This window comes from Pomacea canaliculata, linkage group LG10, assembly GCF_003073045.1.
Source record: "Pomacea canaliculata isolate SZHN2017 linkage group LG10, ASM307304v1, whole genome shotgun sequence".
Classification (NCBI taxonomy): domain Eukaryota; kingdom Metazoa; phylum Mollusca; class Gastropoda; order Architaenioglossa; family Ampullariidae; genus Pomacea; species Pomacea canaliculata.
The window spans coordinates 23,604,740-23,630,661 of record NC_037599.1 but is presented as its reverse complement, the minus strand read 5'-3'; the positions used below and the strand labels follow the sequence as shown (position 1 = coordinate 23,630,661).

At 41.7% G+C, this 25,922-nt stretch overlaps 1 protein-coding gene across 1 annotated transcript in view; it reads left to right on the top strand.

Annotated features, from left to right (window-relative positions):
* Positions 1-4,319: 4,319 nt before the first annotated feature.
* The window catches only part of LOC112573393 (neuronal calcium sensor 2-like), a 100,316-nt gene continuing 78,713 nt past the window's right edge, over positions 4,320-25,922 (top strand). Inside the window, exon 1 of the mRNA XM_025253711.1 lies at positions 4,320-4,695. The gene's annotated coding sequence lies outside the window, so the exon portion shown is untranslated. The remainder of the gene's footprint in view (positions 4,696-25,922) is intronic.

Genomic DNA, 25,922 nt, shown 5'->3' with positions numbered 1-25,922 from the left:
GAGATGAAAATAATCCTCATCAGGACGAGCTGTGCTGCTGATGTTTGCATCATAAGAAACATCATCATTCACATCAGACGGAGCGATGCCAGCGTGAAGGAAGTAATGTTCGTGGAGCTGAGTTGCTGGAGAATAGACCGTTTAACCACTCACAAGACATCTCAGCTTATTGTCTCAAGATCGCTTTCTTCCATTAAATGCTGTAACCATGGTTACTATCCTGACTTTTTCTCTCGTATCTCAAGTCGAAAATATCCCGTGACATTTTCGAAGTCTCAATTTAAATTTCTTTTGTTTTCTCCGACAGTTGTATCGGTGCTTTGGCCTTCATTACAACCAATGGAGCTGATAGCCAATACAGTTTATAGCCAATCAGTCTTTATGTGACAAATTATTTGAACAAACGAGGAATATATTCGCTAGAATCAACCAACCCGGAATTAATGAGGTAGTAACATTTTATGCCACCCGCTTTTAAACACAATTACTGTAGATAATTAGTCACTAATTATAAACTCGGTGGACGGAAATCAAGATAACAAACAGGCGAACAGACAAACAGAAGCGGTGAGCAAGAAAGAGAAGTAAAAGAAAGATAGATGGAGAAATAAGTAATGAATGGTTCCTTTGGGTTTCTTTTCTCATTTTCCAAAATGGAGTTTAAAAACCTCGGTTGGGCTGACGATTGCAGAATAAGAGTTTCAGTCATTTATTCTTGTCTTCACGATGTCAACTCGCTTTCTCATTTCGTTTCCAGTTTTGTCTTTGACTTTTTTGGGTTATGCAAGGAAGATTTACTGCTGACACATTCCACATCCATTGTTCTTATCATGAAGGGAAAATGTACTGCTGACAGTCCGTATCACGTGATTTTTGTGACAAGAAGTCCGATAATAAAATCACAAAGCATCTACACGCTGGATGTCTTCAATGCAGTTCAAACACATTCTGTATGTTTACACTCATTTTAAAATACAGTAAACATTATCGGCAATAAGTACACACCGACTTTTTTAGGTCTCACATTTTTTGGCAATGCAAATTCTTAATCTCTCTTATTAGCTTTTTGACAATCGTGTGTTTACACCTATGAACAGGTTTCTGCTCTACCACTTGCCAGGTATCTTCCACTTTTCTGGGAAAAATGCAAGGCTTTCGACAAAAAACCTACCTTTCGTTTTAAAAGAGAGAAAGCTAGTCTGGCGCTTGGATTTTTTTCTGTCACATTTTGTTTTTATTTTTCGAAATCTTCAACTAATGTGAGAAAGCAGCATGCTGTCAAAAAAGAAAAACAAACAAAAAAACAAAAACAAAACAAAAACAAACACACACACATATTTGGTTTTGAAGTAAGGAAGCAATAAAACTGGAAATAAAATGTGCTTTGCTAAAATATTTATTAAAAACAGAAGAAGATTTGAAAGAAATTCCCAAACACCCATTGGGAATCTATTTTCCTTCCAAATTATGGAATCTGAGAGAGAGAATGAAATAGGTTCCACGGGGAACCTACACCAGCTATACACCTTTATGACGATACATCTATACAGCGATACACCTATACAGCGATACAGCTAGACAACCAGACTCCTTTACAGCGATATAGCTAAAAAATACATTTTCTGTCTCTTGAAACTGAAGTCTTTCTCGGTCTCCAAGAGATGTCTTCAGCAATTTTATAAATCTCATATTGAGAGTGTGATGTCCTTCTTCTTCATCTGCTTTAAAAATAATTTCAAAGTACAAGAGCAGCTTGAATCGTATTGTATACACCTGCTCCAAAACTCTTGGGGCAGCCTAGAATGATATTCAGACTATGTGTAACAGGCGAACAAAAAGTGTCTGAAAATTGTGTGGAATGACCGGCAGTCGTGTCGGATAGTCGAGTGGTGAGGGCGCTGGCGTCCGAACTGAGAGCGCGCTGGTTCAATTCCTGTTTAGCGCAGCAAACTTTCGCCCAGTCCACCACCTGGCGGGAGGTACCTCACTCCATAGTGAGTTGGGTAAGGGAAGGCGAAAGAGAGAGATGGACACCACCCTCACATAAATCTGGCATTAAAAATGGTAAAGTTCATCAACTAACCTTTTCAGGAGTGAGGTGTTAAAAAGGTTAGTTGATGACCTTTACCTTTTTTTAATCTTAGCTTTTATTCCTATGGCAGTATCAATCTCAGTTATCAATTATTCTGTGCTTAAACACACTTAAAAGCAATTGAACATTAGCCGCACCTTAATTTTCTCACACATGCCTAAAGCAATGTTTATACACTCAATAAAACACAGCACGTGATCGTCTGTTTGTCATGAAAATGCATATTTAATATCATGCTTGCTTTATGTGGAATTCAATCTGTTGGCATTCCAAGGACATAAAAGAAATTCAGTAGAAACATGGAAATCAAGATGTTAACATTCTGCGTGTATCATAGCAACAGGCGTGTGAGAACCGACATTTAAAAAAACGTTTGTGTGCAAAGAAATAAACAGTCAGTAATGCTTGAATTCGAACCCTAGCCATCAAACATCAGCCCAACGTGTAATAATACCCAAGTGTGTAATAGTCGTAAAATATTAATGGTGATTACATGTTCCCACATCTGTGTTAATACCTTTTTAGCAAGACATGCAACATTCTCTGGCGAATGAGAAAAATACAAAAATCACCAGTAAATATTTGTAAATATCTGTAACTTCCACCTCCTCACTTTCTTTTTTTATATTTGATAAGCAATCATTGTGGAGCTCAACAATATCAGAATTCTCCACAAACATTTTCTGATTTTCTGTGTTTTATACAATGTCTAGTCGGATTTGAAGACCTCTCAGGATATCCAGGGAAATAGGATCAGAATATGTATTAGGCTGGAGATTAGATATACTTCATATTCAATAATATTCTTTGCTAATATATCAATAAAAATTGAGAATAGTGCAGAACTGCATGTCTCATCCTGTACTAGGACAGAATAAATAAAACAAAAATAAACAACAAAAAACTGAAGTACTGCAAGCCAAGAGGAGAGAAGGTGAGAAAGTTTGGGACTTTAGGCAAGAATAGATGGAATTTTTTGTTTTTGTTTTTGTTTTTTTGTCTCGATGTTCTCTTCCCCTGACTTCTTACACTCCAAGCACCGGCTGCAGCTGCGGGATTATTTCCTACAACTGGCCTAAATATAGTAACAAATCTGTTGCTTGATTGTCTGAAAGTAGGGATGCTTCCCACCCACAAGGCTTCTGGCATCTGGAGGAGTTGCTGGAGTTATTCTCCACAGTCTCGCAGCTGACAGGCAGTGGGACCAGGGTACAGCAGATAATGTAGGCAGTCGGAGGTAGTTGCCATGAGAACCCGAGTAACAGACAGACCTGCACGCATTATATGCAGAGTTTAGTGTGTTTGTGTGTGTGTGTTTACACGAGGATAGCAAATTAGGTGTAATTCGGGTTAAGTCTGGGTCATGACTACCAAATGCCTGCCTACTTGGACAGGTAAAGATCTTCCATTGACCTTTCGGTTAACCCTTTTAAGGGGTCAAACAACAATTTAACAGTAGGGGACAACTTGGGAAAGTATCCCTGTATCACACGGGTATCGAACCCACTAATGTGTGCACAGCCAGAATTTACATGCCTTTGCCGAGACACACAAACTACCCACTTCTAACAAACATAACATTCTGACATTAAAGTGTTGCCATAAACAAAGAAACAAATCGATAAGTAAAACTAAAAACTCAGATAACAACAGAAAATTTCCCGTTGAATCATTTTCTTTGGTGACGTCACTCATTACCGGTAAATACAGACGATGTTGACTGAACTGTTTACAGCTTTACATCTGCTAATATATTGATTAGTTTTTGTCAGGACGCGTAAACTAAAGTTTTAGCCCTGTTGGTGGTGGTGATGATGATGATGATGATGATGATGATGATGATGATGATGATGAGGAGGACGACGAAGAAATTATTTATTATGATGATACCGGAGATGAAAAATTACAGTATGAGTTAAGATATAGTCACTGAGTTAAAAATTTTTTCAGAAATACAGCAGCAGCAGCAGCAGCAGCAGCAGCAACAACAACCGAATAACACCAGCAGCATCAAGCACCACCAACCACCAGTCTAACTAGTTAAGACGATGTCCACGCTCGCCGCCACTGAGTGTTGCCGTAAAGCCTGCGTGTTAAGTGTAGATGCGGGCGAATGCTGCAGTGGCTGGGCGGCAGCATCACAGCACGGCACAGCACCGCACGGCACGGCACGCCTGGCCTAAGCACGTGCGCGACAAAAGCACAAACAGCAGCCGTAGCGGCGTTTAGCGGCAGTTTCGTCTTCAGCGCTGGAGCGCCACCTACAGCCAGCGTCTGGAAACTAAGGACTTGGCCATCCACCCCACCACTGCGCCGCGATTGCGGACAGGATCGCGCCCAAGGCACCATCACCATCGCCATCACCATCACCATCACCATCAACATCAGCGACGGCAAGCAGCAGTCGAGGCTGACCGCCCTCCGCGGTGTGTTGTGCACGTTAACTGGTCGTCTGGACCTTGTTTCCGTCCTTCTGATGATGCTGCCGGAGACAGCGAAGGTCGCCTAACAGGTGTCGCCTCTGTCTCGCGTCTGACCTCCTGGGAATTTTTTTTAAACAGTGTTCGGCCGTCGTCTGCGAGGACAGCGTCTGTCTGTGACGTGTAAGTACTCCCCCGTGTTTCAAATCCTGTTTTACAGTTAAGATACTTTTGTACAAAATGCGTTGCAACAGGTGAAAAAATACAGAGAAATAATGTTTTCAACAATAACAACAAGAACAATACCCATCTAGTAAAAAAAGATCAAAAATAAACATCATCTTGATGACACAAAAGTAAATTTTCAAAAAATGTAAAAGAATTACATGCGCACACAGGTAAAAGCTATCGTTACAAATTCAACATTTAAAAAAAATTCATTATATACACCACCTGACACTTTTCCTCCAGAATGTTTATCACACGCACTGCAAAACCTCTACACCGACAACATCTCCTTCCTGTGTGTGTATCTACATGTGAAGATGGTTTTTATCTTTGTACCAGATGACTGTCTCGCCCGTTAAGTCTAGCCAAACATGTGATAAAACATGAAAATCTCGCATCCAGTCATACAGTTTACAAACATATCATAACCGAGTGTAAACCTACGATAAACACGTGTTCAAGCATGATAAACATGATTACCGTGTGCCATGATACACTTCTTCAAAATTCGCGTATTAACTGGAGATAAACATGCGATAAACCTATGTTAGCACACGATAAACCTGGTGTTTACTCTGGGTACCAGCCTGCAATTAATGCAGGGCCTGCACACGAGGGTTCCTGCTAGAGAAACACGAGCTGTGGGGGAAGTCACGCGATGTTTCCAGACACAACACGGTGGTTGCAGTCGCAGCAGCTCCCAGCTTCCAAGCACAACACAGACTGACTTTCCGACTCGACCCTTAAGGAGCTTCTCCAAGACAACCCATTTCGCCCACATTTTTATGTTGGGCAGATCCATCGTAAAAACAAGCGGCGGATGATAGGGATGCCTTGCTCTGCTTCTTCAGGTCAGACGATGTGCAAGTTGTCTTTTACTTCTTGTGTGGCTCTCCCCCCTGCTCTCTCCTCCTCCCCATCCTCCGCGTCAGGTCTGATAACCAGCCAGCAGACCGTGCAGGGAACTGGAGTTTTGTCCTGATGAGATAATAGTTTGCTGAACACGCTGTTCGTTATTCTTTCCAATCGTCTAGCAAGAACCTACTTTTCAGAATCGTGGAACATTATAAACATTTCCCCCGACTGCCATGTATTTAGAAGTAATCGCCTTAGATGTTATTAAAGCAGAACGACTTATTACCTCTAGAGCTTGTCTCTATGAAAAGGTCAGGGATCACGGTCCTTTCAATCTGGTGTAAACTGTTCTGAACAAAGGTGAACATTTTTGTGTCTGAAACATGAAGAGTGCAGACTGAGAAGAGATATTTTGTTTTACGACATCAGAGAGGGCATTGGGAGCCAACATTTCACAGAAGGTTGGCATTCTTCTGGTAAAATATGTGTCAGCGTGCTGGCTGGCCTCGTGTTCTCATCCTCCCCTGACTACGCCAGACTGTGACTGCCTGGCAAGAGGAGCGGGTCACGTGATCTCAGGACTTCTAGGAGCATTGGCAGCACAAATGTTTTTCGTGTTTGTAGTCTGACACACACCATGCTTGGAAAATACATGACAACAACTGCTTGGTGGTGTTTTCGCGCTGCGTGTTATTTTGTGGAAAGGTTTTTGATGTTGGCATTTCTCGCTTCACAATGACTTCAACAACGCTTTCAGCCTGGTGAATGACCGGACTTCAAAACTTGTGTACGGACAGTTTTTAGAACGATTTCTCTTTCCGCTCGTGCGATGTACTGGTCTGTAACATGCGGTTTCACAGAGCAGCTCCTGTAACATTGCCTTAATAGACGAGGTTTTCAATGGCGGCCATTACAGGGACACAAATCTGCAAAGGGAGACAATACACTACAGGGACGGTAACCTTTCGACTCCGTATTGATTAACCCATAAACGTAAAAACGCAGAAAATGTACTGGTAACCACAGCAACCGAGTTTTAAATTTCCAAGCGTCCATACAAAATTGAAGGGCTTGGAAATCACTTTCTAACGGGGAGCAGTAATAAATGATAGTTCTCATTACTGTTTGCCTCGGAATCATTCATTCATCTGAAACGACCCTACCCTCCTCCTCCTCGTTTACTTATTTCTGATATCCTTGGGTTGCGAGTGCGCATGACCGGATGCAACGGTGGATTGTGAGATGAGTGAACGGCTTTAATTAGAAAGGACATAAATATAGTTTCTATGGAAATGCGGATTGGAGGATAATCTGTGAAGTTTAGTGTACACATAGTGTTCTGTTGTTGTCCTAACATAACACCTATTCTTGCTTTGCGGGGAGTTAATTTGACAGGGAGAGCATTGCATTGTTTTTCACTCACTGAGTAGAGAAAACAAGATGACATTGACCTGCTATCAGCTCGGCGATGTCACATCATTGCAACCTTTTGGCTGGAGATCGATTTCCGACCGTCGCCGTCGCAAGTTGTGTTGCGTTGTTTAACTTCTTTTTGGCGCTATCAAACTCTAATCAATATTTAGCAAAACTCCCGCATTTCAACATTTTTTCAAAGCTAGAAACATTAAAGTTGCTAAGTGGTGCCTAATGAGAATAGAAGAGATTAGAGAGTGAGAGAAAGTCAGCGAGAAAAAAGAGAGAATGAAGTAGAGGAAAGATAAAAAAGAAAAACAATAAAAAAGACATGATGAGCAATGATGGATGTTGTAACAGTGATATCAGCTCACGAACCCTCCTGCCCCTACCACCAGCTTGATTCTGTCAGACAGCCGGATTCAAAATTCTGGATGGCGGAGACGAATACATTCTAACACTTGGTCGATTTTGTTTTCCACTTTTCTTTCTGCCTGAATTATGTTTCCTTGCCAGCTGTCACACAACATACAACTCGAGTGCGCATGAGCAAAGATAAAAGATCCGTCTGCTTACTTTGGACCGAGGTTAGTCAAACTGTGTTAGTGAAATTCAGTTAGTAACAATTGTATTAGTCAAATTGTATCAGCAAAGCATTTTCCTGCTTCCTGAGCAGATGAACAATCACGTGACTGATGAATAGCATCTCCAGGTCGACTTTTAAGATAAAATGTTATCTTTCTGTTGCAGATAACTGATAGTTACGAATATATATATATGTTAGTGATAAATTAGTCTTTACATAGATGTAAGAAAGAATGGGTATACGGGTTTCTATCTACAAACTGATGTTTACATTTAATTACTTTTACAGAAGGCATAAGTGTAAGGTTTCCGAACTTCTACCCCATCTTCGCTTTTTTAAGTCGTGTCAGCATCGATACCACCAAACACAGCCTCGAAAGAGATCATACTGGATGACCATGTGTGTTTGCTGATTTTCTAAAAAGAAATTAAACAGAAAAAACATTTCGCCAGATGTGGCTTCATTTGCTTCCACGACAGCCAAGCAAATTAAAAAGATTGTAGGTTATTTAAATAACACGCAATGGCACGATTGAAAGGTAAAAAGGGATTACCTACACAGCCAGGTAAAACAAACAATGTAATATAGGAACTCTCCCATCCCTCTCTACTCCAACACTCAGACTTACTCCATTAGTCTGTGCCACGGCTCCAAGGCAATAAAGTGAAAGTGAAACTGAAATAGTTTTTAGGAGAGATGAAGATTGTAGAAACTGGACACCAAACTGAAATACAGTATATTTGTAGGGAGTCGAGAAAAACTAATTCGCAAACGACAATAAAACAAACAAAAAAAAAAATTGTTTGCAATGAGAAGAAATTAAATGCCGCTTTTTGTAGTAAGAGCAGCGGTGATGATTAAATAAACTGGTGATAGAAATGAGATAGAAACGAGCTATTTCCAGCAAAATATTGTCCTTCATGATGTGTTAAAGCTGATGAAAATATGTGCGAAAACACTTTATTTCATCATCATCATCATCATCATCATCATCATCACGGCTATCAAATTCTTGCCATATTAATTTACTGTATACCACAAATAAACACATTTATTTTAGGAATAAAGCCATTTGAAAGCTAACATTTGTCAAGATGCTTTATAAGTTAACATAATAAACCATGCACAACTTAGTTAAAAATATTTTTTTTTCTGTCCAGACCCAGTAAAAAGTCAATTCTCTAAATTCTTTGAACTGTTTGAAGGCTGAGAATGCACGGAGTCAGTAGGTGTGCTCTCGCTCAGTCCGGACCTCGTGAGTCCTGAATCACAGTCAACTGCCACAGTCTATCGACAATCGAACTTTTCGAAAGCCCTTTTATCTGGCCAACACTTGCCAATAAAACTCATGTAGTACTGAGAGAAAACCTATAGGAAATCCATGCAGAGACTTCGTCCTCAGTCACGTGACCCCCCGTCTGCCTCTCCAGCCTCACTTTGACATCTGATGTCAAACTCAGCATCTGGCACTTGCCAGCATACTCTTTGACTTCATCTTTACTATTTAGCTTTTTCAACCAAATGGTTTGGTCGGGAAAAAAGTTTAAAGTTCTTACACATGCCGTGCGTATCAACTCAGCTAACTCATAACAAACCGTTACCGGATGTTTAAAATATTCCTGAAGCAGTTCTTTGATTGTGAAGATGTCTGTATGTAACTTGGCTGGCCTGGTATACAAATGAAATCGTCTCTCTGTAATAAAAACAAGGGTACCCGGCTATTCTGAGACGATGCTCCATCTTCTTGTCGATGTGTCAGAGGCTAGTGCTCACCACAATATCAAACAGCATGGAACACACCGACTCCAACCGTTTCTCGTGAAGAGGGTGGAGAGTAATAAAGGTATTGCGGTCTAGGAAACAAAATATTTTCCTCACCAAACTACAACTCAATCGAATACTACAATTCTGACCACACAATTCTTGCTTTCTCCCCGTGTCCTTTTGTCCATTGCACCGCGACTGATGTATCATCAGATGACAGGACAACAATGCTCGCCCTCCCAACCAACACTGTCACTAATGGAGGCCCTGGGAGGAGAAATGAAGACCTCTGTGTCTCCAGGCGGTGCTAACACTATTTGATGACAGTAAAGCTTTAATAACTAACAATACTCCAGTCATCCCGCGCCATAGACATCACGATTATTTCTCGGTGATTAGAAAATGATACCTCCTTAGCAACCCCTTGTGGAGACAGTGAAAACTAGTCGAGCACCTGACTAATATGACAGCAACACAGGGACAATGTCTCGCACAAAACTTTTAATCACACTCAGACTTCAACCGAGACTTAATCCTGTATTTAAAAAGGGTTTCAATAGTTCTATGAAACCTGATATCTCTAGTAACAAGATATTGCCAAAACAAACTCATAAGCTGAAAATAAAATCCCACCACGTGTCTAATGAACTTATTTTATTTCCAAGTGAGCAGCAAATGTTCACAAATGTTCAGTAACTATGCGCCACGTAGTCCAAGGTTTTCATTTCATTGAATTCTACCAACAAAATCCTCAAAAACTGCTTCTCTCGTCTGAATTTTTTCCCCATTAACAGACACTACCAGCGCGGGTAAAAGGTTATTTCATGACATAATCTAAAATAAAGTTCTCAACATCATCCTTGTTATCAAGAGCACCAGGCTGGAACAAACAAAAACTAACTTTACACAGCTTCCTGTCATTACAGAGGCAGCGGCAAGCACACACATAATATTATATATCAAATATTATATATTATATATCACAGAGCGGTGTATCAGGAGGTAAGACAAGCATTGTGGGGCCGCGGGCACGACCCTAACATACATTTTATGTTCAAACCTTAGACTGCCCACCGTTTCTGCTCATTACTCGCATTACCAATTACTGTCCGATGGGGACATTTGCCTGTAACACAAACACGCTGATGGAAAAATACTCCGGTTATGGTGGAGGGCTTGCAAAGCTCACTTCATCGAACAGCAAGACTATCAGGACGGGAACTAAGACCAATCACTTGTCCCTAACAACCTCACATAAAGAGACAACTGCAGCCATTAGCAGCCAATCCATCCATTGCTCATGACCAGCTTCAGCAGCCGCCCACTATCGACGAGAAACCCAAGCCATGCAAATAGTGGCAAGGACTGGGCCCGGGCTAGAAATGATCTTTCATCACAAACAATTTAAGCTCATGACAGATGCAAAACTTGCATTTAAAAATGGTCCTGTTTGGATTTTCAATTTTTTACATCATGCTTTGATTTTGGAAAAAAATATGGTCAGAAAGATTAAATTAAGGTATTAAGGGTGGCACCTGAGCAAAGCAATACCTATCGCTTTTGGTTTTCAATATATATTTTCAAGGAACCTCATGTCTGCATTTAATTTATTAAGCTACTTTTACAATATTTTTTTGTATTGTAGAATGTCTAAACGCAATATTTTAAATCTCAAGATATTGACCGAATTGTACCAAGGGATTGGCAACATGATAGGATGCAGAGAAGTGGTAAATGCACCACAAGAAAGGCATTATTACACGGTTTAAAATAGGTTTAAGCAAGTAGACATTATTTTTGCAGTGATTCTGTTTTAATGAGCTGTTACTACTGCGTCTGTTGCTATGCCAGGCTACATGACCGTTACAGTATCATCATCACAATGATGATTAACGAGCCTCACTGACTGTACGATTATAATATTCACATTTAAACAGTTTCAAATTATAAAAGATTTTATATCGTGAAAATGCCAGCTTTTTTTAAAACACATTTTTGTTCTGTTCACGGTTCTTATACTTTACAATGACTTTCATTGTGAACATGGACTTTTATGTTTGTAATTGTTGGCTTGCTACTGCGTAGTGAACACTCCTCGCTTTCTCACAGACACACACCTGGAGCATGCGCATCCAGGCAGGAATATTATTGGTATCAACACTCGTGGATTAAGACATAAAACACAATTGTTTGGGAGTGACTCATTAACCTGCAAACACCTCACGCCTGACTGATTTTTAAGAGTTGCTTGAGTGAGGTCCAGTCACTGAGGGTGATAATATAATCCGTTCTGAGTCATTATGTGTATTTATATTCTTCTTCTACTTCTTATTAAAGATTCTACATACCCTGGCTTAAGGTGGACGTAAATACTTGTTGGCATTTCACGAAATCACGAGTTAAATTAAACCAACTTTCACCCAGCCTGGAATCAAATAACATCCCATTTAATTTCAGCTGAAACTGGAATCACGAGAAAGTTTGACGTGAAACCGGAAGCTGGGGGAAACCAGCAGCAGCCTGAAGTGCAGGACAAAAAGAAAATGAACACAAGGACCTGGCAAAGTCTATAATGCACAAGATTACTTTAAGGGCACAAAAGGGAGATAATTCCAGCAATTGTAGCAGCAGTAGTTCCCAGCAGACGAACAAAAAAGTCTCCACAAGACAATAAGCGATTTCAGGGGAGACAAGGGAGATAAGGGAAGAAGTTGAGGGTCTTGCCTGCTGTCCTCGTTTTTCTAATGCCGCGCTGACGTCACAGCGGGAAGAAACCTTGATTCGAGCCTCACTCTCGGATCAAGATTCACCGGAACTTGACACCGCCACCTGCCCGCTTCGCACGCGACTCAACCCTCCCACGTCTGTCAACCCTCGTCCTCACCAACCTCACCGAGCATCTTGACTCGCTGTCTCCATGTTGGGGGGCGTTGTTGTTATCAGATTACCCTCCCTGTACCTGCACCACCCTCCTCCCTGGCTCTCTCCCCCTCATCTCCGTTGACCTCCTGACTTGTTCTCTCCGTTTCGATCTGGAATCTACTCTCGTTACCAAATTACACCCTACTCCTAGATTGACACGTGCCACTCCTCCTCTGCCTCCCTTCTGTTTCTCCTTTGAGCGGATGTTTGCTGGGAGCAGACAGGCTGCATGTTGTGCAATGCACGGGAAACTTTTCTTTCCTCCTCCGCGGCACATCCAGCCAGGAGAGGAGGAACATCGGAGACAATGACGACCAGAAAGAAGACCCGAGCCGGGCCTGACTCGGAAAGTGCCAGTCGTTTTAGAAAGATTCCCTGCAAGAAGAGGAGACGTGCCACCTTGAGGACGACAGGAGACTTACATCCAACCAGTCCCTCAGCCAGTTTCGTCCCTCCCCACATCTTCCTTTATTCCTCGCACCACGAAGGGTTTTTTGCTGTGTTGTTGAAGCGAATGTTGTTTTTGTTTGTCTGTAGTCTGAAGCCCAACCTGAATGCCGAACTTTGTTGTGAAATGATTGGGTTTGCTTTATCGCAGGACACTCAATCCCCAAGTCTGAGCAGAATAATGTGTGAGATTAAAACTTGAAATTTTATTCTAAGTTCTCGAAAGAAGTCGAGATCACACCGTGCGAGATCGGAAACGTCATCGCGCTGACCGGACGAGTTTTCGCGAGTTTTTAACTCTCATCTTGACCACTCCCTTTGTGACGTCAGTAGTTATACTCTCGGTCAGTCCTCGTGTGTTTTACCAAGCAAAACACACAAAAACATAAGACTTCAGGCATTCCAATGACAAAGTTAATGTTGGTAACATTCTGTATTAATCCGTCAGCATCTCTGGGTTCGATTTCAATCTTGGCTCGGGACGGGCTTCACAGGGTAAGCCCAATATTCTGTCTGCTGCCTTCACAACCATGTTTTGCTCTTGTAGGAGTTCAAGAAGCAGATAAGAGGCCTACAACATTTCAGTGAGAAGGCAACGAAGACAAAGATAAGATTTAAAGAAAAATATTTAGATAAAATTCTCACGCGTCTTTCCAAAACTGTATTTGTTCTTTTTTTTCTCTTTCTCTCTCTCTCTCTCTTGAAAGAAGGCTTCGTGTTAAGCTTGCATCAAGTTCAAACCATGTTTTTTTCGCAAAAGTGTCTGTTGTCTGTAGTTTTGCCCTTCTCGAAGCTAGCTAAACAACAAGAAAACATGAAGAATCAAGTTGTTTATATTTGTGGCGATGTGGCGGCGCCAGAAGTTTCCATTTGTCACAGAAGCCCCAAAAACCGACCACGAATGAAGAAAAACTACAAATTCTCGGCGCTGAACACTCGATGGCTGTACTTTCCTGTAACCCAGTTGTTTATTTGCCTATTTATTTATTTTTAAATCACTGGCTTGTACGAGCTAAAGGTCAGACAATCATCTTTGAGAACTTATTCAAGGATTACTGGCATTCTTCTCTTTTCTCCTTCTCTTCTCCGCTCTCTTTGTCAGGGCTTTGTATGCATTGTTCACGAGCTACTTTTATGAATAAATGATAAAGTGTAGGTGACTCTTAAATATTGTTTAAAGATGTCATAATATGTTAGAATTTTTTCCTGATTTATTATTTTATGACAACTGTCAGTATGTTTTGATTTTATTCGAGTTTTTCTATTTGTACTTGAAGATTGCAAAAGCCCGCAAACATGAGCTCTCCCCATCTTTTCCCAAATTCCCTTCAGCTTATAGGCGAGGATTAGGGTCAGGGAGATGAGAGAGAGAGGAAAACGATGAGATAAGTGGGAGTGGAGGAGGGATGCTGTACCAGAGGGTTAGGCAAGGAGGATCTTTGCTTCACGAGAGTTTGCGAGTCACTAAGTCGTTTAGTAGCATCAGTAGTCAAGCACCTGGCGCGTTCTCGGCTGTCATCGCCTGTCGATAGTAAAGATAATCATGAAGGCAGCTGGTGGCAATAGCCAAGAGATGAGAAGGGAAATAATTTTTGTTAATCACAGAACCGACGCAGCTGTAGGATAAGGAGGGTTCAGGTGAAGTAAAGTTAAAGTTCATTGGATGCCGTAGACGCAGAGAGTTGGAAGTGGTTCACCTTATCAAAGAGACGGAATGTAGAAGACATGACTCGGCTCTCTTTCTTCTTTGCTTTTGTTTACTTAACTGATAAATTAAAATTCATCAGTGGATGGTGCGTTTATAATGTCTGGTCTGTGAGTGTTAGCCCGATACTGTCTGAAAGGTTTACAATATTTCTTATCACACCTCATCGTAGAAACTTTTTGTTTTCTCCTTTTTCGTTCTACGCTCATGCCAACACACTTTAAAAATAAAAGACAAGCACTCAAAGAGAGTGGTGGGAATGTACAGAGGAGGAGGATGCTAAAGAATTGGAAGCTGTCCAGGTTTGTCTTATCTCTTCTCCTACCTGTTCGGTGAATACCTTCAGTAGCCCGGTATCCTCTTTATCCCATTATCACTGTCTTCCTCTTCGACCCTCCCGTTGTCTTTTTGGTATCTGCAGTTCTGCTATTGTGCTTACTTTCTGTGTGTTCTTTACTAAGTGCATCGAGCTTACTGGCAAGCTAGGAAAAATCCTATCATCATCAAACTTTCTTGGATTTTAGTGATGTACACTTCGTGTTTAAATATATTTTTTTGTTTTTTGCATTTCTTTTTACGGCGTTCTGTAGAGAGACCTTGGTGTCAAGCATCTGTTGTTTATTGCTGGACGAAAAACCGTAACAAAAGTATGTAAATTATTACTCGCTAAATTATGTAAATTATTACTTGTTCAAATCTCCACCACCACCCTGGTTGTCTCCCCATCCCACGCCATGCGCAGTTCGATCGATGTAAATAAGGCAATTTTCTTTTCTCGCCGCTCTCCGCTGTCAGGACGAGTAACGTCGGTCCGCCATTTTGAAATCCTCCTAGGGGTAGGCATCGATTCTCCCGCGCTCCGCGCATCCTGCCTGCGCAGCCCCGGGTAGCGAGGGAACTCACGTGACCATTCTACTTGAACGCGTGATGCAATAGGTCAGCAGGTCATACTCCACACACATACACAGCAAACACTCAGCGGGACAAACAGACAATCAGGCAAGCAGCATGCGACGACGACTACAAATGCTAATGAATGTATTGAATCCTTGGCGGAGGTGGAGAGCTCGCAGTGCCAGAGCCAGAATGTCTCTTTTCCCATGGTATCCTCTTGCACGCAAATACGGTTATCGGAGATTAAAGGGTTGTTTAATGCCGTGTCATTTATTTATCAAGCTTTTTATTCTATTAGACAATTTATTTTTCAGTTCAAATTTTTTTAAACCCTGTGTCGAGCCGATAAGCAAGAAAAATAGTCCTGTAGAGACATCTTACTTCTTTTGATTGCTTCATCTTCAACACCAAAGCCACACGTCCACCTAGTCAGCCAACCAACCAACCTATCAAATGGATGTTCGTTCATTGATATTTTGCTGTTTTTCATTTCGGGGAGGTAAATCAATGTAAGAAAATCTATGAAGATTATAAAAGAAGGTAGAGAAAAATTAAAAAAGCCATGAATTCTTGAACGTTCTGGATGTCTCTCACAAACTCACTCACATTAGGATTGTGACCACAGTTTCAGTAGTTTCATTTGAAAAACTAAGACTTTGTATATACTTCTTGTTAAATTAATAAAGCAAATTGCGTGAAACAATGAAAAATTATCACTTTTCCCGATTTCCAGAGGCGGCATTTCTGTCATCACCTCCCTTTTGTTACAGTTAATTTACACTCAATGGACTAAAAAAAAACCAAACAAGCATTCAGCTGATTAACACCTGATGGCGCATAAACAAATTATAAATGGTAGTCAGAAATAGTTTTGTACAAACATATTGTGAGTGAGGTAGGACATTTTGCTCTCAGTGACCACCACTACTACAGCCAACTGCCACGTACATCCCCCACCCTCCATGTCTCCACTGCCGTCCTCGCTAAGATTGTTTGTCGAGGGTCGTGTTCCTCTGGCTGCCAGTCCTCAGCTTGTCATCACCACGTCTTCCTCAAGTCCCGGATCGGGAAAGGCTGTAAGCACAAGTCCCGGGTAAGGTGGACCCCAGTCCTTCTGGCTTGTCATGGCGGCCTTACACTGCTGCCATCGAGCGGCAGACGAGTGTTTGATCGACAATCAGCAGATTAGCCGCACTGCACCGTCGCTAATTGCTCCTGTCCTCGCTCGTCGCTGCCTGGACTGCTTTGTCTTGACCCAAACTCCACAGCAGGAGTTTCTTGTCTTTCTTTTCTTCTGAGTTCCCTATTTTAACCTTATCTTTGTCTGTCAGGTTTTGTTTTTTATTTCCTTTTTCTCTTTTTCATTGACATTCTTTTCTTTCTAACCAGGTTAAGGTGGTTGATGTAGCTTTATTATTCTAAATAATGACAGTAAAGATGTCCTCTGCTGTAGACACAGTAGTAAACGATTACTGAATTTCCATTGGTAGTCGGTGTACAAGAAAGAAAAGGAAGCTAAAAGCTGGACATGAAAATATTCAGCGAGCTTGTGATGTCCTGCTTGTCATAGTGAAGGTTTCGTGAAGTTCTTTTTTTATTTATTTTTTTTTTGTACCCTAAACATGCCACAGAGTAAACCTTTCATAGAACAGACCTTATTTCAGACTATTGCTTGCAACATTTCGCTTGGCCGCTCACCATTTGGTAGTCGAGGGAAGTATGATGCGTGGAACGAAGATAAGAACATTCATTGAGTCCAGCAGGAATCTGAAACTCTTCTGGTCTCGACACACGTTTGCAAGAAACAAACTTCAGTTTGAAACATCCACATTTCCTTGTCCCTGCATGTACATTCACGTCCTCTTGACAGTTGTTAATTGGACTTCTCGACTGATTGAACACGATTTCCTTGGGCTGTGGCTGAGGCGGTCCATGTCGATATTTTTGTCTATTTTGTGCTGCCTTATCGATGCCCAGAGCGGCGCATGCAGGCAAATCACCGGTGATATTTGCCCAAGCAAGAGCTGTTCCTCACCCACCAAGATAACCCCAGCCAGACCTGCTCCCACCTCCGAAGCGTTTCGTGCGAGCAGCCGCCATCCTGTACTTCGTGTCGTCACGGATACAAAAGCTCCATTGCCCTCCACGACCTCTGTGCAGTCTCATCCAGACTTGGATTCCAGTATAAATGCTCTTATCTCTAATGGTCACGGAATCAGTGCTGGTTCAGTGTTCCTGTAAGGGAACAGCCCGAGCTTAGCGTTCATTGGTCTCCTGTAGTAAAAGTCTGTCGAGCGACGGTTGTCGAGTGGTTATAAAAAAATGCTTGCGTTGTTCTGCCAGGGAGGTGTTTAGAATGGATCGTTCTTAGATCACCCATAGTCTTGGCGAGATTGGCGGGGCTGTGAGCATGTAGACGAGATTGTCGTAGAATGATTAGTACTGAAGGGCAAGGGCAGACCCCAGGGTTAATTAGTGTAGCGGTAATCGGACAAGGACACAACATTGGAGTGAGTCTGTCGTACTGAGCGACATCTGAGATAACCGAGTGATGAAGTGCAACAGCAAGTTGGATAAGCTGTCCTGACTTTTGGAGATACAGAAAATTATAAATAAAACGACACTCAAGACTGTACAGAAAAGAACATTGAAAATAAGAATGCGTGTGTTGCGTGTGTATATATATCCTTAGTGATGATTGTCCTAGTGGTGTATTTCGATATTCCTGCCCACCTGTTCTCTCGGCTCTCTGCCTCTTTCTGGGATGTGGTGAATGACAGGCCCGTCCACTTCTGGAGTTGTCTGCCATTTTTTCTTTTGTCGTCTCCCTCCTCTTCTGTCTCCCTACTCCGTCTTCTGTATGATCGTGTGTGCAACTCCTGAAGATGGAGTAATGTGCCCATACCACTTCACTCTCTGTCTTTTCATTGTGGTCAGGAGGTCCTCGTAGGCCCTCGCTATTTTCCTGATCAGCATCAGCAATCACATTAACGATATTCTAATCACAGCTGCCTGCATCTTCACAAAAAATTCAGGGAAGACAAGAACAATAACAGGCAGCATTAGTTTCTTACAAAAAAAAAAAAAACCGCGTACGGAAATCCAAGGCTGAAAATGAGACAGAAAATATTCTTCAGACGAAGTGCGTAGAACGAAGGCTTTGCTGAGATCAAATAAACAACACTGCGCATGTGCCGTGAATTGATTTTTTTTTTTTCGTGAGTAGAGCATCCTGTAGCATCCTGTCGACACAAGCACCTTTTCCAGCCCGCATTCTGAATGTCGAAAATTCAATCCTGTTCGTCCGATTCATGATGTTCATCAACACTAAACTTTCAGTTCAACGACGAGTCATCGCTTTGTTAGCTCAGCATGCAAGACAGAGGGAAAAAAGGTTTTTAAATGACTTCTTCTTCACCATCCACCTTTCTCTCTCTCTCTTCCCTCACGTAACTCATGTGCGGCAGCTGCTGATTGAAGGAGGGAAACCCGTTAAACCCAGACCGAGGCTGCGACACAAATGGGAGACAAGCCATTACGCGCGGTCCAGAGACAGATTTTCTCCGGAAATAGAATTTGTCGCTTTGACAATAATGGCAAATAATTCTGTCCTCGGAGGAAAATGACAATGACTACAAATAAAAAGACTTAAGAAGATCAGAAACATTATACTTAGGAATAAGCTATTCAATTTTTTTCTTCCCTTTTAACTGGAGATGAGCGACAAGGGGGAGGGGATGATGAAGAATCACTCTTGATGTTATCACATATCAACATGGAGGTAGCATGAGTGATAGAAGCTGTGTCGAGGAGCATTTATATTGACAGACACTGGTAAACACATATTTCACACTAGCTTAGAGATAGGGTCAAGCGATAAGTTGTCATCAATTCTTGACGAAGTCAGACGAAAGAAATCGTCAATGGTGTGCATTCAAACAAGATAGAAAAATCAGATTCAGGGTGTTTATGTTTTTATTTCTTTAATTCCGCAAGATAATCAAGTAGGAGAGAAACCGAAATAATACGGACATCAAATCGGTATGAAAACAAATGGATCCTTGATGGGTGACAGAAAAACACGGAAGAACAGTTGGATAAAAATTCCGTATTTCCGTCTTTAAAAATGTCTGTGACTGGCAGGAGACATGACAGCCCAACACTTCTAATTATGGACTTGGACAGTCAGTGACAGGCGCTGTTTCCTGACTCCTTGTGACAATCGGAATCAGGATGGCAGTCAATTAGTTTTAAAATATTTGGTGTTGACACTGTCATTATATATAATTATATAAAACGTTTCAGGCATCACCGAGAGAGAAGCTGCATGTCAATATTTAGTCAACTGTTTGTTTTGCTCTCACTTCTCAGTCTTGCCAAAGCCCATAGTAGGTGGCGCTGCGTGCATTGCAGAATATTTCCTTCAATTCCTTCCAACAAACTCTTTGTCAGTCTTGTAGACATTCTCCTGCCTTTTCGTCTTCTGTCTTCACGGTCGTCGTGATGTCCAGCAACAACTGCAACAACGTGATACAATTTCTTTCTTTTTCTCGCATCTCCATGGATACCAACGGTTTTTGTGTCTTTTGTTCCTGTTTCCTGAAGATGTGCGCACCGCCGATGTTTGCTAGACTGTTATTGTCACAACCTATTGATCTCCAGGATGCAAATTTTCTCGTCTCTAAGGACTGCTAACAGACATGCAGTTAAAAAATATTCAATGTCCATCAAGTCCTTCAATTGATGATGGCACCCGTCCTCGTATATAAAGAAACACGGGAACTGTTTTATTAACTTCTCATCCTTCGATTTTTTTAATGTTGCCTTTTTTGGTATTTTATTTTTTGAAGAGATAATTCCTTTTCTTGGCGGCAATATACAAATGACAGTATTTTGTACTCGTTGTTATTTAACGCTTCTTTCTTTGAACTACACTGCTTATTTCATCTCACATTTCTCTTTTGTTGTTTTATTTAATCTTTCTTCTCGATCTTTGGACTGAAAGGTTTTCAAAATCTGGGTCTACTTAGCTACTTTTTATATTGTCAAAGCAACAGCCAATGAGAATCATATGTTAAGTAGGCGCAACTTTTGGTGTTCACATCCCGGTGTTCGAATCTCTTTCTGTGCTTGCAGGCTGACTTTTCTTTAAATGTAAAGGTTGTGAAAAATATCTTTTTTCACTATCAGCCAAAGGTTGTTATTTAAAGAGAGAACAGCTTTCGACTTTAAACTATCGATTCAGTTAAAAATATTGAAAAATATAGAAACTCATCAGAGGAACAATTTTCCCGACATTCAGTCATTATTATTTTTTTAAAATAAAGAATGCCTTACAAGAAAGAGTTGCGGTAGTTGTTTAGCTGTCTACAGACCCATCACTGATGTTTTCTGTTCTCTCATCGGTCTAGTCGAGCTGAACACCCTGAGGATCTCCGTATCTATTTTCAGTACTTTCGCGTGTGATAAACAATATTAGCAGAACATTCCCTGTGGAGTAAGTCGCAGGGGACTGGAAAAAAGCTCGTTCTCTTACAAAAGTCTGTGACATTGACAAATCATTTGAAACATGACCGTTAGCCGTCTCCCAGAGGGTACCTGTGTCCACAAAACTCGGTGAAACGCTCGGCTTCGTAAGAAAACAGAAGCAGCGAAAACTAGCAAAAACTAAATATCAAACAAAAACAAAGACAAAGCAGACGTCGTCTTTCCAGAAAATAAATCGAAAATTATTAGAGCACAGTTTCAAACCATCCCTCTTAATTCTGTTTTTTTTTTTTTTTTTTTCCTGCGGTTTTATATATATATACATACTCGCTGAAATGTCTGGATCAGACACACAAACATATTGGTAAAGGTCTGTCCGACACCTGTGTGTGTAAGAGTGAGAAAATAATTATGTGTATGGGTTAGTGAATGTTTAACTGCATGAAAGTGAATATTGTTGTATGGATGTTTGTATGCATACCTCATCTGTTTGAAAAACAAAATTGAAAGTTTGCAACCATTAACAGGACTGAATTCAAGTGAAGTAAAGAAAATGCCATTCGTCCCCAAAGATGACTTTTAAGAAATTCCATTTCTTGTCAAATCGGACTGAGATTCACAGCAGGTGGACTTTGTTAATTTTTGCGGGAAGAGGGGGATAGGGACTCAGGCTCTTTGCCAGCGACCTCGATGAAAACGGAAATGGAAGTAACAGGAGGTCACGCGTCTCGTGGTTGCAGTGGTTCAGCCTCCCTGCTGGCTTCGTAAACTTCAAATAATTTATGACCTCTGACCTCCCGCCTACTTGGTGTAATCGTTCCGCGATTTCACACGTTTTCCGCCGCTGATGTCGCATACAAATTCCATGAAATGTCGGTAGGGGTCAAGACCCTTCACCAGATTCTGTCATCAGAAGCCTGATGCCAGATAAAAATAATTTCTGAAACCAGGATAACGGGACTGTTTGCTCGTATTTTCAGATAGGACGCAACAGTGACACACACAACACAAAAACAACAAACAAACAAAAATCCACAAGCAGCTAGCGCACTTTTCACTGAAAAAAAACCCTTGCAATTCTTGTTTATCTCTGTAACGAGAAAAATGTTTCTAACCGTTTACTTTGTAGACACATCGTTTCAAATCTCAGCGAGGAATTTTTTTATATTTAAATTTTCTCTCTTGAGTTGTTGATGTCTTCGATGATGGGGGGGGGGGGGGGAGTTGATGAACGCGGCAACAGGTTGTCTACCCTGTGAAACGGACTGAGGCTGAGAGGCAATCAGACGAGATGCTTGAGACTTTGGGTGTTTGATTGACAGGTGAAGAAAGTGGTTTGTTAGCCGCTGGTTCCGGTGACAGGGAGGGTGAGGGACAGTCACCGCTCGGCTAATAAGGTCTGCGAGAATGGCATCACCTCGCGCCGACTGACTGCAATCAGCTTCCTTCGTCTGTCGTCGCCGTCGTCTGCGACTCTCCTCTCGCCAGTCATTTGCGAGCTGGTGGTTGACAGCGCATGCTCCACACAAATGGGACTTGACCGATTTCCACAGAAATTACATCTTCTCTCACTTTTTGTTTCCCTTTCTTTGCCTTTGTTCCGAAGAATAAGACAAAAGTACGTCTATGTGGGGAACAATAGAGATGATTATTATATCAACAGGTAAACGACAGTCTAAGAATAAAGGAGCAGAGTGACAGGAATCTTGCAACCGGACTTATGGACCTACGAATAAATCATATTATAAAGCGTTATTAGGAGGCTCACAGCGTGTACATATATACAACCGTGACGTCACTAAGGCGCGTGAGCACGATCACATATTGCACACACACACATGCTCCTCACGTGCGTACAATGAATTCAAGAACTTTTGGGTACAAGCTTTATTAATAGTCACTGATTCCAATGGATAACGCACAGTAGTCTCCATAGCAACCTCTGCTATTGAAAATCAAAACTATCAAACTGACAAAACTGACAAACAGGGTATCTTGCAGTCAATGTGCACAAAACGGAAGTGACTAACAAGAACAGCCCAGGATGATGACGAAGACCACAACAAAAGGCTCAGACACAAAGACCAGACTGATTATACCTACACAAGGCAGACATAGCTCCCTCAAGCCATTAAGCCAAAGGGATTTCACTCTCATTCTTCTAAGAACAAAGAACAATAACCAGCATTAGGGTAATACGGAGCAGCAACCCTATCACGATAGTTACCTAATCTTTAACCCTTTATAGGCCTTGTTCCTTTCATCTGTTTACTAAATTTACTTTATGTTCTACAATCAGAAATCGTTTTGATGAAAAGACTTCGCCTTTTAAACACTCGTAACTGTAGCTGCACACACACAAACACACTCACACACACATACCCACAAACACACCACACACACACACACACACAAAAACACACTCACAAACACACACACTATTTCCTATATGTATTGTGATATTGCACCAAGGTATATTTTCTTGTACATGAGGTGTTGTGTTATATTTTACCACCAAAAGTTAACAATTTGCTGATCCTGAAGTCCTGTCGGAGACTGCAGAAGTTTAAGAGATTTCCGTCGGGTCGAAATTCGACTTGGCTAACCCGGGCAGCGACCCTGGTGAGTTCGGCTTAAGAGTCAGTCTGAAGGCAGAAATCATTGCCCCGAGCTGCATGCTCACCCGGGGGACAGCACCAAGCTGGAAAAAGATAATTATTTATCAGGGAAGACCAGTGTTTGAAAAGCACACAGTTCTTCTAGACTGCATTTAATTGATTTCCCGAAGCGAACATGAAGTCGCACCAAGTCCTCATCTGAACCTGTTGGCGTTCGTATCTATTTTTAGCACCGCATTAGTCACTGCTGGCCACTCCTGCTTTGGCGCTGTGGCCAGACACTTGCATATTTTTACAGCTGTGATCCAACTCATTCTGGTAAATTAATTTATTCAGGCAAACATTGTTATTAAAATAATTTTCAGTGCGAGATAAATCGGTTATAAGATACATTACTCAATTTATTTATTCTCGAATGACCAGTCTTGGCGTGGATGTGCAGCAAAATAACAGGGTTAGTATGAAGGCTGTACAAATGACATGATATTGAGTTTTAGAAAAATTCTTTCAGCGAACGGGTAAAAGGGAAGAAGAGAAAGAGCGGTGGGGACATAACAGACAGAGCGTGGGATTTAAAATGGAAAAAATCCGTAGGAGTGACAGAATGGAACAGGTTATTTCACAAACCGTCTCCTCCGACCACCTCCTCTACTTCGTCGTCAGGGACTGCTGCAGCCTGTATTAACGGCAGTGTGTGTGTGTGCTCGTGTATGTGTGGAAGGGAGGGGTTCGGAAAATACATAAGTGAATGCATCCATTATATCCTCTTTGATATTATGCCTGTCTGTACGCTGATGGGATTTTCCAGTCTTGTCTCAAACTATTGTCAACCGGATCGGGAGATGACAGCTATGTGTGTTGGATGGTGAGATGACAACTATATTTCATATGCACCATTATGCACGGGGAGAAAAAAATATCATTGCTGAAAATTTTTAGAAAGAAAAAGAACTGGTTTTGTCCGCATGTGCTATTACCAGAAATATTTTCATTTAGTTTCTTTTCTACCTCCCTTCCTTAATTGTCTTCTTTTTTCTTTCTCCTTAATAGTTTAATCGCGAAGTTATGGAAATGTCAACTTTTACAAGAGGAAGGAATGAAACAAAAAGAAAGTAGGAATAAAGACAAATATTTTCTATGCCTTTCGATCCACTGCTCCGCCATATCCAATTAGAGAACTAAACTTATTTCAGGCTTAAATGAGGAACAACAATAAGCACAGAAAATTATCAATAAAATCTGCCATTTGTCTTTACCTTTTCTAGTTGGTGGATAAATTAATGATGACATTAAATGGCTAACATGAACAGAAAGACAGGGAGTAAAAGAGCGAACGAGAGAAAGAAAGAGTGGAGAAAAGAGAAGGAGAATGAAACTCTCACAGACCCATGAAAGTCTCTACGTTTCGTTCTCTTGTGTTCCTCCACCTCTGTCTCATTTCTTTATTGCTGCATCCTCGCCTGCCCGCGTTACTCAGACCTGATTTGTTGTCCAACAGGCGAGATAACTGCGCGTGCGCACGCCTGAGTGCAGCCGGCCTGACGGTAATTTTCAAAGGCGGCACTTACATCCCGTGCAAACACCTAGTGTGGGGCTCGCCATCCCTGCAATCCTGCAGAAAACAAGCGCAAACAACCCCCAGCAGTTAGGAACCCAGACTAGAGTTGCTGCGAAGGGGAGAGTCTCCTCCGCTCAACAAACTAGTTCATCTTTTTTTTTTCCTCTTTTTTTGGTTGTTGTTGGGCAAGGAGAGTAGCGCTGGTGTAGCCGAGGTGGTAAAGTGGGAGAAGTTCATGTATGAAGGAGGAGGAGGGAGGAAGAGGGAGTGATGGCCGCCAGAACTCGGAACGATGAAGATGAAGAGCGGAGATGTGCCGGAGGAGCGATGAGAGGCCCACCTTTGGCGGTAAATTAGGCGGCGCGCGCGGTGCCACGGGACAGAATTAGTCGGGTGCTCGCAACGCCTCGTCTGGACCACAGCAGCTAACGATGAGGATGGGGGGAAAAGGTGCTTGAAACCAACCAAAGCGCCGTTCATCAGCAGCTCCCCCCTTTCCTTGTTAGTGCTATAACGGGAAGAGAACCCTCTTACCTCAGCTTGTTAGTCATCAAACTCTCAAATCTTGCGTGACCTTACACCGCCGTTCCCTCCCACCTCCCAGGTACTGTTGCTGCAAAGAGTGGTGGAGAGAGAAGCCTCACCACCTAACAAGGATACGCGGGAACAGGCTTAAATACAATTTTTAACCCGTCCTTTCCAGACGATGAAGCAGGACTAGAGCTAGTTATCCTCAGAACTAATTACCTCTCTAGTTCCATCAACATATCCTCATGTCCTTCATTGTGTACCCTGAAATGTTTTACAACCACTTACTGATGGGTATTGGAGTAGTCTATTTACTGATGGAATTATTATTTGTTTGTTACCTGGAAGACATTACAAGATGATTGGAGAAAAGACGATACAGAGTCGTGACATGTACGACAGACA